Source organism: Emydura macquarii, unplaced genomic scaffold, assembly GCF_026122565.2.
Source record: "Emydura macquarii macquarii isolate MOO-44397 ecotype Brisbane River unplaced genomic scaffold, CSIRO-AGI_Emac_v2 contig_834, whole genome shotgun sequence".
NCBI lineage: Eukaryota > Metazoa > Chordata > Testudines > Chelidae > Emydura > Emydura macquarii.
In genome coordinates this window covers 66603-77673 of record NW_027130971.1, presented here as the reverse complement: position 1 = coordinate 77673, position 11071 = coordinate 66603, and the positions used below count along the sequence as shown (strand labels likewise).

Genomic DNA, 11071 nt, shown 5'->3' with positions numbered 1-11071 from the left:
TGAAGTCAAGGTAATGAATACTGTTTAAATGTTTATTGTTTTGGTGGTGGTTTTATTTTTATGCCTGGGTATAATCAATTTTATTTTAGGCATGTTATTAGTATGTAATAGAAGAATTGTATTGCATTTATTAGCTTAGTTGTGTAAGGTACCAGATGGAAATATCCATCTATCATTACTTTGCCTACAACTTAAAACAACAGGATAAAAGGTGGGGTGTCCTGTGAGTGACAGACTTGACCACCATGCACATATATACTATTGTGGGGTTTCTTTGCCTCTCATTGATGGGGCACGATACCATGCAAACACTGAGTTTAGTAAAGGCTCTGTGTGTCTGAAGGGTTGAAGTTATATCACAGAGATTATGCAGAGGATATGCATATGTGAGTGTGGTTACTAATGAGGGAGGCAGCACCTGAGGTTGTGGGCACTTTGTTGTTGCTCCCTTGCTGGTTACTAGACAAGAAGGCATATTTGCAATAAAAAAGGTGGCTACTACATTTCTTCATTGAATCGTCCCAGACCTAACATTGCCAGGCCCACCATAAAGGACTAAAAATAATTAGGAAATAACAGCTGTCCACCAGTTCTATGAGAGAATGTGCAGACTAAGGGACAGAGGGGAATGCATGTGTGGATGATAGTAAAAGGTGGCCATGTAAGAGAGTTTAGCCCACTGGGACATCTTCAGTCCATGCACTATACTTTTCCAGGACGATGGGTAAAATATCGCCCCCATAAAAAGACAAAAAGAGGAGGACTGCAGTAGAAAGTGAGAGCCTGAGACATGAGGCCTAGTATAATGGACCTGGATGCAAGAGCTGAGGCCTAAACCAAAGTCTTGCTTTAGGAAACAGCAACTGCTCGCTTGTTTACAAGTTCACTGACTGATACAGGAAGTTGGCAGAAATACAGCATTAGTAATCCATTGGCATTCCTAAAAGCAGAAGCAGAAACACACAGTATTGTTAAAGAACAACTCCCCTGATATATGGTGAATGCAGAAACATAATCCTGGGAGACAATCCAAATACTCTCCGAATAGCAGTACAAAACAGGGAGACGATACAAGCTCTCCCCAAGATGCAATAATGCACGAACACGATCATGAAAGACAGAACAGAGACATCCCGACCGTAAAATAGAGACAGGAGGATGGATGAAGATGTTATGCTTGACTTAGAGACAAGGAACAATAGTCGACATCAAAGATATCAAAGAGGCATTGTGTAACTTGGTTGTATCAAGGTATAAGAAGGGGATCTTAGCAGAGACATCTCTGTCCGGCCTAGGGGATAACAGTAAGTCCCGCCGTTAACTGAGCCGGTCCAGTGTGACGAGCATACACATCCTAGTGCACCTCTAGCTCCTATGGGACACTAGAACTGTGCTTCGCTTGCAATAGACCTGGTTGAGTGCCTTCACCTCTGATCCAAGGCTGTGGTAATTTATAGGCAGTGCTAAAGAGGTCTGCTGATTCAGCTAGCTGCAGAAGCTGAGATGGGATGATTTGGTCTGGACTGGTCCTACTTTGAGCAGGGGGTTGGACTAGATGACCTCCTGAGGTCCCTTCCAACCTTCACCTTCCATGATTCTTCCACGATTCCACGGCCTCAAGAGGGGAATTCACATCAGCATGCTTGCCTGACTGACAACAAGAGTCGTTGGCCAAGGTCAGAAGCGAATTCAAGCCATTGTCCCAATGGTCCCACAGACACTCATTGAACCCTTTGTGTGGGATTGCGATGAAAACTATGGTGGAGAGTTAGCAAAAATGCTGAACAATCAAACCCCCGAAGATCACCCAGATCCATGGCATTTAAGGTCTTCCATTTCTGAGAAAGCAAAGTTAAAAAAATACCTTGGGAAGTGAAAGGAATAGCAATGGATTGCGTATAGACTGCATGTAACACTTTAGAGAGAAAATCAATAAGAAAAATAAAGAAGCTGGATCTGGCATGACAAGCCTGATCCCAGGAGAAAGGAATTAGTAAGAAGTTGAGAGAGTAGCTTATTGAGACACCAGAAACAAATTCAGTGCTTATTTCTCGGAAAGATGGTCTGGCAAAAGAACTGACTTGCTGCAAGCAGCAATGACAAAGAGCTATTGATGAGATTACAGTGTGGAGCTGTAGCCTGATTTTGGGTGTCTTAGTCATTTGAATGGGGTTATAGACTCGCCAATTGCTTTCTGATCAGAACATAATGAGGTTCTTGTCCAGGAACTAGGCTCCAGAAGAGTTTTATAGGGATCCCTGGGTGCACAACAGAAAGGTTCACAGTGATAGCCAAATCTGTATAAATTTTATAAGCTTTTATTAAGGTAACATACAATGATAGACAAATGACTGATATAGAGAAAATGAACAATCAAATGGATAATGGATAATACAGTCTTAATTTTAGAGACTCATATGATATGTATATTTCTACTCTATGCTTCGGATTAATATACTCACACCTTCCCTGATGACCTGGTTGAGAGAAATGTCTGGTTCCTCAACTCTTGAGTAGAGGGGAGGAGTAGGCAATGATCGAGGGCTAAGAACTATAAGACTAAGACTAACACTACAAATAATACTAAGTATAAACGAAGAACAAAATCTTAACACTAATTAAAAGAAGCCTCAAGGAGGAGTAGCTGACGATCAATCGCCCCAAGAAGCACGATTTGCCCCTTCTTATACCCTGAGAATATGGGTCCTTCCAAGTCCAAACATGGATCTGTCACCGCCAAACTATCAGGGTACACCCATTCTATAGGCTGGCAGGTTCATGCGTATGAATGGCATCTCCACATCCTTTCCAGACGGTTCCAGACAGTTCATTTATCTCACCTTTGTTATTTCTGGCCCTTTTGTAGGTTCTGTGTGTACTTGTGAAGTTTACTTGGGGCATAACCTGTGACAGCCCCCCCTGTTTTGATGTCTCCTGACTTATCTAGGGTAAAGGTTATAACCATCTATGTCTTATCCTTTTACTCATCATTACTTATATGGGCCAAAGGTCCCGAACATACGTATACTAACTGCTTAGCTTTCACACAGGATGTGGCCTGTAGGATACCTTGCATTACAGCTAAAATACTTTAATGTAAATCTATGACTCTATTATAATCAAACAATCATACTTAACTCTATAAGAACAGATATACATACATATGCAAGCAAGCAGCTGAGGGGGAGCGGAGAGTCCCACAGCTCCCTGAGCTGTGTCCATTGTAAAGGGCCTACATGTGTTAGTGTAACTGTAGCACGTATAGGGCGCTAGCACTGGGGTTTGTTAACAATAAACTTTGCTACTGAACCAAGTCGTGGTCTTCATGGTCAGGTCCATCGAAGTCTGCTGCGTCAGCTATCTGCGCAGAGCCGGTGCAGAACACAGAGAGAACACACACGCAGTCAACAAATAACAACAGTCAACACCTGAGTTCTGGTGGTCAGAGTTCCCCAGATGCCTCTGGGCATGTGCATGCCTGCTTGGCTCTAGGCATCCAGGTAGCAGGGCGTGAGCCGGAGGAAGACAGGTGTCCCTCCGCACAGCTCGCCTGCGGGGCCCACTGCCGTTGCACCAGGGGACTAGAGCCTGCAGGGCAAGGCTGCAGATATTGGGCTTCTCACACTTGCTCTCTTTTCTGGCCAAATTTCTCTGTAATTATTTAATCCGCAGTGGAAGAGCTTCAACGGGGGGATTGAAGCCCCCCGCCATCAGAGTGTCCCACTGCCCAGTAGTTCGGGCACTCACCACAGTGGTAGCAGATCCCTCTTCCAATCCCTTCTCCCCCTCAGGCAGTGAGGGGATTTGACCTGGGGTCTCCTCCAGCCCAGGTGAGTACGCTCACTACTGGGCTAACGGTTATGAGGGAGATCAACTTTCTCCTCAGGCCCCACAGTGAGTGAGGCTCAGGAAGGCCTGACCTTCCCGGGTCAGGAATCATTTGGGGCCTAGGCACCTGGACACCGAGATGGAGGCTGCAGTGCACGTGCCTGAGGCAGAAACAAAGACAACCAAGGAAATTTTACTGCAAAAACATAGGTGCTGAGGGAGTTTAGGCGCTACAGGTTTCCACGGAACCTGGGAAAGGGTTTTTTTTGTGAATCCCAGCGGTGCCTAAATCTGGGACTTAGGCACTGAAAGTGGCAGAGAGGTACCTAAATCCCTTTGTGAATCTAACCCAAGGACACTAACCCCTCCCTGCTGCACTCAGGTTCTCAGTGGTCACCGTGTGCAGCATCGTGGCAAATGTGCCATTCAGGGCCATGCACAGATTTTCTGCCCTTCAGGAACACAAGCCAAACCGAGATGTGGTTTTAAAACTCCTCGGTGGAGGAGGACACCATCTGCTGGATCTCCTTCAGAATCACCTCCCTGCTGTTGGATACGTTCGGCTTCACTCTCTTGAGGAGTTGTTCGACGTCACCATCTGAGTAGTAACGACTAAAGGTGGAAAACCTATTTCTGAAGTCTTCTATTTCACCTAGGAATAAAAGGGGTGGGTAAGTCCAAAGAGAGGAAAATAGTGGTACTCATTTTACATTTTTACTGCTCCCAGAAGCGTAGAATCCAGGCATTGCTAAAGAGGCAGGAGAACAACGTGGCCAAGTGCTGAGGTTTTCACAGAATCACAGAAATTCTGGGCTAGAAGCGACCTCGAGAGGTCACCAACTCCAGCTTCCTGTGCTGAGGCAGGACCCAGTGAACCTGGACCAACACTGACAGCTGTTTGTCCAAGCTGTTCTTAAAATTTTCTGATGGGAATTTCACTACTTCCCTAGGAAGCCTATTCCAGAGCTTAACAGCCCTTAGCGTTAGAAAGTTTTTCCTAATAGCTAACCTAAATCTCCCTTGCTGCAAATTAAGCCCATTACCTCTCGTCCTACCTTCAGTGGACATGGAGAACAAGGTATCACCAACCTCTTTACAACAGCCCTTAACATAACTCAGGACTGTTATCAGGTCCCCCCTCAGTCTTACTGTGACTCACAATATTTCATGTTTTGTTCCATAAAGCTCCAGCTCCTGGAGACAAGAGATAAGGTGAGGATCTCAGCTTTGATTTATATTTTGAAAAGGACATTTCCAGTCCTTAGATTTCAGAGAAAAACCTGGAATTGTGACACTATGCACTGTAAAGGTTCAGAAACCAGAAAACAAACACAAATGACCAATCGTATTGTTTTCTTTAAAAGTTTAGGATTTCAAACCCATCTCATGCTTTTAAGGGAGTCTATCTATCTATCTGCAAACACTGGTGTGATGGGCTATGTAGCCCTCACAGGCCCCGAAAGAGTCAATGTGGCCTTATGTTACCAGACTGCACCTGGAGGGAGAGCCAGACTTAACTGCAGATGAGTCCCAGCTGGGGAGGGAGCTGGGTGATCTTCATGAAGGCAGGAGTTTTGGAGGAGAAGGGGCCTGCAAGGAGGACGTCTCTCTGGGTTAGGGAGTGGAGAGACCTGAAATAGCGTTAGGCCCCTGGGACTGTCCCCCGAGTGTGGAAATCTGGCAACAGGCTGTAAGAGACAAAGCAGGTAGTTAAAGGCTGCTATCAAATCCTCCTTCATTCATCTTTTTTGCAAACTAAACAAACCTAGTTCCCTTAGTCTCTCCTCATAAATCTTGTGCCCCAGCCCCCTAATCATTTTTGTTGACCTCTGCTGGACTCTCTCCAACTTCTCCACATCCTTTTTGTAGTGGGGTGCCCAAAACTGGACACAATACTCCAAATGCGGCCTCACCAATGCCGAATAGAGGGGAATAATCACTTCCGTGATCTGCTGGCAATGCTCCTACTAACACAGCCCAATATGCTATTAGCCTTCCTGGCAACCAGGGCACACTGCTGACTCATATCCAGCTTCTTATCCACTGTTACCTCCAGGTCCTTTTCTGCAGAACTGTTGCCTAGCCCATCGGTCCCCAGTCTGTAGCTGTGCATGGGATTCTTCTGTCCAAAGTGAAGGACTCTGCACTTGTCTTTGTTGAACCTCATGGGATTTCTTTTGGCCCAACCCTCTAATTTCTCTAGGTCACTCTGTATCCTATCCCTACCTTCCAGGGTATCTACCACTCCCCCTAGCTTAGTGTCATCTGCAAACTTGTTGAGGGTGCAATCCACCCCATCCTCCAGATCATTGATGAAGATGTTGAACAAGGCACATCTGGATGCCTGGGGTGGGGCAGCAGTGCACATGCCCAGAGATGGAAATACAGGCATTGAGAGAACTTGACTGAAAAACTTAGGTGCTGAGCCAGTTTAGGTACCTACAGAGTCTGGTGGCATCTGACTGGGGGTTTTGTGAATCTCAGGGAGGCCTTAATCTGACATTAAGGTGGCGAAAATGGCAAAGAGATGCCTAACTCTCCTTTGTGAATCTCACCCGTAGAGTTTTAAAAAGTGGTTTAAAATTAAATTACCAGGACAATTTTTCTTGTTGAAGAGTGGGAAATGCATGACAGTGGGCACATCCTTTCCTTTGAAGATGTAGCAATCAGAGGGGTTATCTTTGTCTGTCAGCTTTGCTGGATCTATCTTGGGAAATGGGATCTTATTTTCCTTACAGTAGTTGGCAGTTTTCTTGATGGTCTGAGAAGGAGGGAAAAGTGATTTTAATATCTGTAAATAAATAAATAAATTGCCATGTCCAGTAATAAAATATGACACCATTCATGTTTCCAGTCTAGACAGTTAAAAATACACCTAGCCTAAGGTATACAAACCTTCCAAGGAGCCTCTAAGGAACTGACTAATAGACGTCCTCCAATGGAAACCAGACATGAACCTGTTGCCATATCTCTCTAGCCAGAATCTTTGAGTAACACATTACAGCCACATTCATATACTATGGCTGAGATTCGGAAAACCTGCTAAAATATGTGGATACCCAATTAAATTAATCTCTTAGGTGTCTTTGAAAACCTCAGCCGAAGGCAGTAAGCAGGAATTGAATCCACACTTCCCACTCCAAAAACGCAAGTGTTTGTACTTTTTAAGAAAATATTCACCTATAGCAGTGGTTTTCAACCTCTTTTTGTTTGAAGACCCCTAAAAATTTTTGAGTGGAGGTGCAGACCTCTTTGGAAATCTTAGACATAGTCTGTGGCGCCTCAGGATTCCGTGGACCACAGAACAACTAAACTGCACTAAATCTATAGGAAAACTTGCTTTCGGTATAAACAAAGTAGCAAATTGTTGTAGTAGCTGGGGCCGCGAGAGGGAGACAAAATCACATCTGGAGCATGGGCGATATGTGAGGTTAGTGAGCCCGCAGAGTTGTAACTGACTTATTGGAACGTAGTTCACATTTCCACTGACCCCGTCTCCTCCTGTGGGGCACTCTTGGTTCCGTAGGTATTAACAGAAATAAATGTGGCCAAATCTATTGATTAACATTTAAGGCATCATATTGCCTTGTGATACACATAAGGGCACACCTTTGGAGTAAGACGTTGCGCTTTTTAAACAGAAAAAACAGAGCTTTAAGGAACTAAATTCAGAAATTAAGAAAAGTCACATTTTTTCTTGACTAGGCCCGTGGTTGGTCACACTCCCTTATTCCGAGCCCAAGTGAACATTCAGATAATAAGGGAGATATTCCAAGTGGAGCCTACACCACCACACACATCAAATTGTGATCATATAGCATCTTCAGGTAATCCAACTTACTGCTGCTAACAACAACGTAACATCATCAGGTCATAGGTCAAGTCCTGCGTATTTATGCACTGCTTGATCCTGACTGGAGTTTTGGGAACTTGATTCTTGATCCTTCCTGGGGCTTGGGAAACATCACAATAAATAACAGTAATTACCTCAAAAGGGTCCCCGTTGCTGAAGTCGAAAGATAGGATCAGTTTCACTTTCCTCTCTGGGCGCAGAACGAGGGGGTAGGCAGAATTGATGGCAAGGCCGGAATCGACCAAGTTGATGACTTGGTCCTTGGCCAAGTCAGTGAATTTGGGGTCACCTGTGAAAATATATCCAAGTGTTGTCTGAGGCTCTTATTTTTCCAAGGGATCACCATGAGATAGGTGCCCAAATCCCACTGAAATTCCATATGCATTTTCAAAGGTGCCTAAGCTGGCAGATAAATTCCGAGTGGGATTTGCTAAGACACTGAAGCAGGTTAGACTCTGTCAGGAATAGGGACCTGCAGCTAGACCTGTTTACGTGCCATCTTAATCCCACAGCTGTCTAACGAGTACAGCTGGGTCCCAGCTAAACCACCTGATTAGCCCAACAGCCCAACTGGCTGCAGAGATTTGCAAACCTGCTCTTATGTCCAGCAACAGGGCGCTGGCTGCTCAAAGCATTTACCCATGCCTGAGATTGCTCCTGCTCCGTCTCCAGCCTTACACCTGCCTTGCCTTGCTCCAGGTAACTGGCTCTCATTCCTTGCCTCTGCTTCCACCTCTGACCCTCGGCTGCAGCCCCTGACTTCTGACTCCGCTTCTGACCCTAAATGCCGATTCCTGGCTACTGATGGCTGATCTAACCACTAGGCCTGACTCCTGCTCTAACCATTGGACTTGACCACCCATGGCCTGGTCCATGGCATGCACCTAATTCCTTTTGAAAATAATGGAAGTTAGGTGCCTAATCTGCTTGGGTGATTTGTAATTACCACAGGGGATGGTAAGAGTCTAACGATACCAAGAAATGCCCAGTGGCATTTTCAAAAAATCCCAGGACCCAGATTTTTAAAGGTAATTAGGCGCTGCTGTGCTCAGTGCCTAAGAGATTTAGGAGACTAAATATCAATTTTCAAAAAGGATTTAGGCACTTACGTGCCTACGTCCCATTGACACTCCATTGTTCTAAATCAGTTAGGTGTTGTAATGCAGATCACAGGAAAATCTAATACATTAACAATCTGGGCCTAGGTGTCCAACTCCCATTAACCCCAGGTGGCTATTAGTATCTTTATGAACAAAAGCCTTGTCCTTAGGCTCCATGTCCTCAGGTCTAATTTTGAGAAATTAGCCTCTAAACAGGCTGAGTAGCACACGGGAATCAACCATAAACACATATTTGAAGGAGCATTCAGTATTTCTCCATTTTAGGAGAATCCCAGCTGCCTTATTGAGAAGTTCTGACTCAGTGCAAATTCAGCCTCATACTAAAACCAAGCACGTAATACAGTGGGGCAAACACAGCAATAAGACATTGACAATCATCTGTCCAAAGAAAAGCCCCACATTCCCTTCAGTTGCATTTGACGTCCCTTTTATTTACTTCCCATGAACATTCAAAAAGGCAAATAGAGCTGGTCAAAAACCTGAAAAAAGTCCTCCTCCCCCCCAAAATTTTGAAATTCTGAAATTGTTTTCATTCCACAGAGATGGAAGCTGAGACATTTTCTGGTTTTCATGAAGAACAATGACACAGACTGCAACCCTGTAATTTCCCAGAAAGTTTTGATACATTTTTCCATGAAAAAGTTAATTTTAGAAAATAGTCATTTTCCACTCACAATCAAGTATCATTTGAGAAATGTTTACCTGCGCTAGAGAATACCTCTTGCCTTAAAGATAATTACGACTCCTTGCAATTTAATTCTAATAAAATCTTGTGAAATACGTTTCCAATCTAGCTCTCAATCAGCGGTGTGTGGATAATGCAAATTAAAACATTCAGAAAAGTTTGCTGGAACAAAAACCAGAAATCCTCTTTTCTGCCGCTTTTAGTCTTTCTTGTGCACAAGAATGTTCACAGGGCAGAGATAATTGTCATAGTCTCCAACACCCTTCCTCTGGGACCCTGAGAAAGTCATTTGTCATTTTTGTTCCTCCGTTCTCCATCAGTTCATGGGAATAATAAGAGGTTTCTGTCTTTCAGGAAATTCTCAGCTGTCATGGGGCACTCAGGTAATATTGCAATGTGGCCCCGATAAGTATGTAGGTTACTAGATATAGAATTGGTGATAATATTCATGTTACTATCTTCAGAGCGCTTCTAGCTTCTCGTCCCACCCTCTGCTGCCCCTAGTGCCCATTATACAGTATAGCCGCCCCTTCCCCAGCCCTCGAAGGCCATTGGTCTGACCCAATATGGCTGCTTTTATGTTCTCACCCTCTGATGTCCCCTGCAGCCCATTTTACAGCACAGCTGCCCTTTCCTCATTGCTTTCTGCTTAATCTATTGACAGTCAAAACAGAACTTTGAAAAACAGCAATTCACACCCCGGATGTACACACAGATGCGGAAAGTGCCATTCAAATGCATTTTGCTTACCACATTGGTACAGGAAGTTATTGGTGCTCCCTCCAATGGCAGATGCAGATAAAGATTTCCCACCACAATGTACACGCACTCGATACACTTTCTGTTAGTCAGAAAAATAAGAATAAAACTCAAAGCTGAAAGTAAGTAAAAGCCAATAACTAGAGGAAACATGTTCTTCTTTTCTTCTCAGTTGTTACTAGGTGTGAGCAGGGGCAGAGATGGGTATTTGTTGACCCAAAGGCACTCAGGTAGCCCAGGGCCCCTGGTAGAGTAAATGTAATATATTCTTCCCCTGGGGCTGCTGGACTCGGACGCAGTGGGGTGCCTTTCTCATTTTCCAGCTCCCAGACCGACTGCCACAGACTGTGCTGCCAGAACTTCATGCTGCGGGGACTCCTATGTGCTGGGCTGTTAGGAATGGCGGCAACCCCCCCCCGACAATGGATGTTTCTTCGCATTTACACAGGCATAACTGAGGAGCAGCTTTGGTATGATGGGTCCTGGAATGGGGACGGGGTTTGAGGAGAGAGCAGCACCCATGCGTGGTGCAAGGTGGGTATGGAGTGAGTGGGCAGGGGTGTAGAGTGGGTGGCAGGCTGGCTGTACTGGAACATTATGGAGGGGAAGAAAATGGTTCTGGATGCAGAGCTAATGTCCACTTCTGCCCTGTCAGGGGGAGGGCGATAGGGACCGTATTTTGACCTACTGAGTTAAAATCCTGCCCTTGGTCTGCTCCTGGGGCAGCACAACTGAGCCCTGCCCTATACAGGGGGCCTGGAGCAAATGCTGCACAGACAAATCTCGCCTGGAAGTGGTTGAAAACATTCCAACAAAACATTTTTT

The 11071-nt window shown here is 44.9% G+C and overlaps 1 pseudogene; it reads right to left on the bottom strand.

Moving 5' to 3' along the window:
• Window positions 1–4313: 4313 nt before the first annotated feature.
• On the bottom strand, window positions 4314–10611 carry LOC137149784 (cytosolic phospholipase A2 gamma-like; annotated as a pseudogene).
• Window positions 10612–11071: the final 460 nt, after the last annotated feature.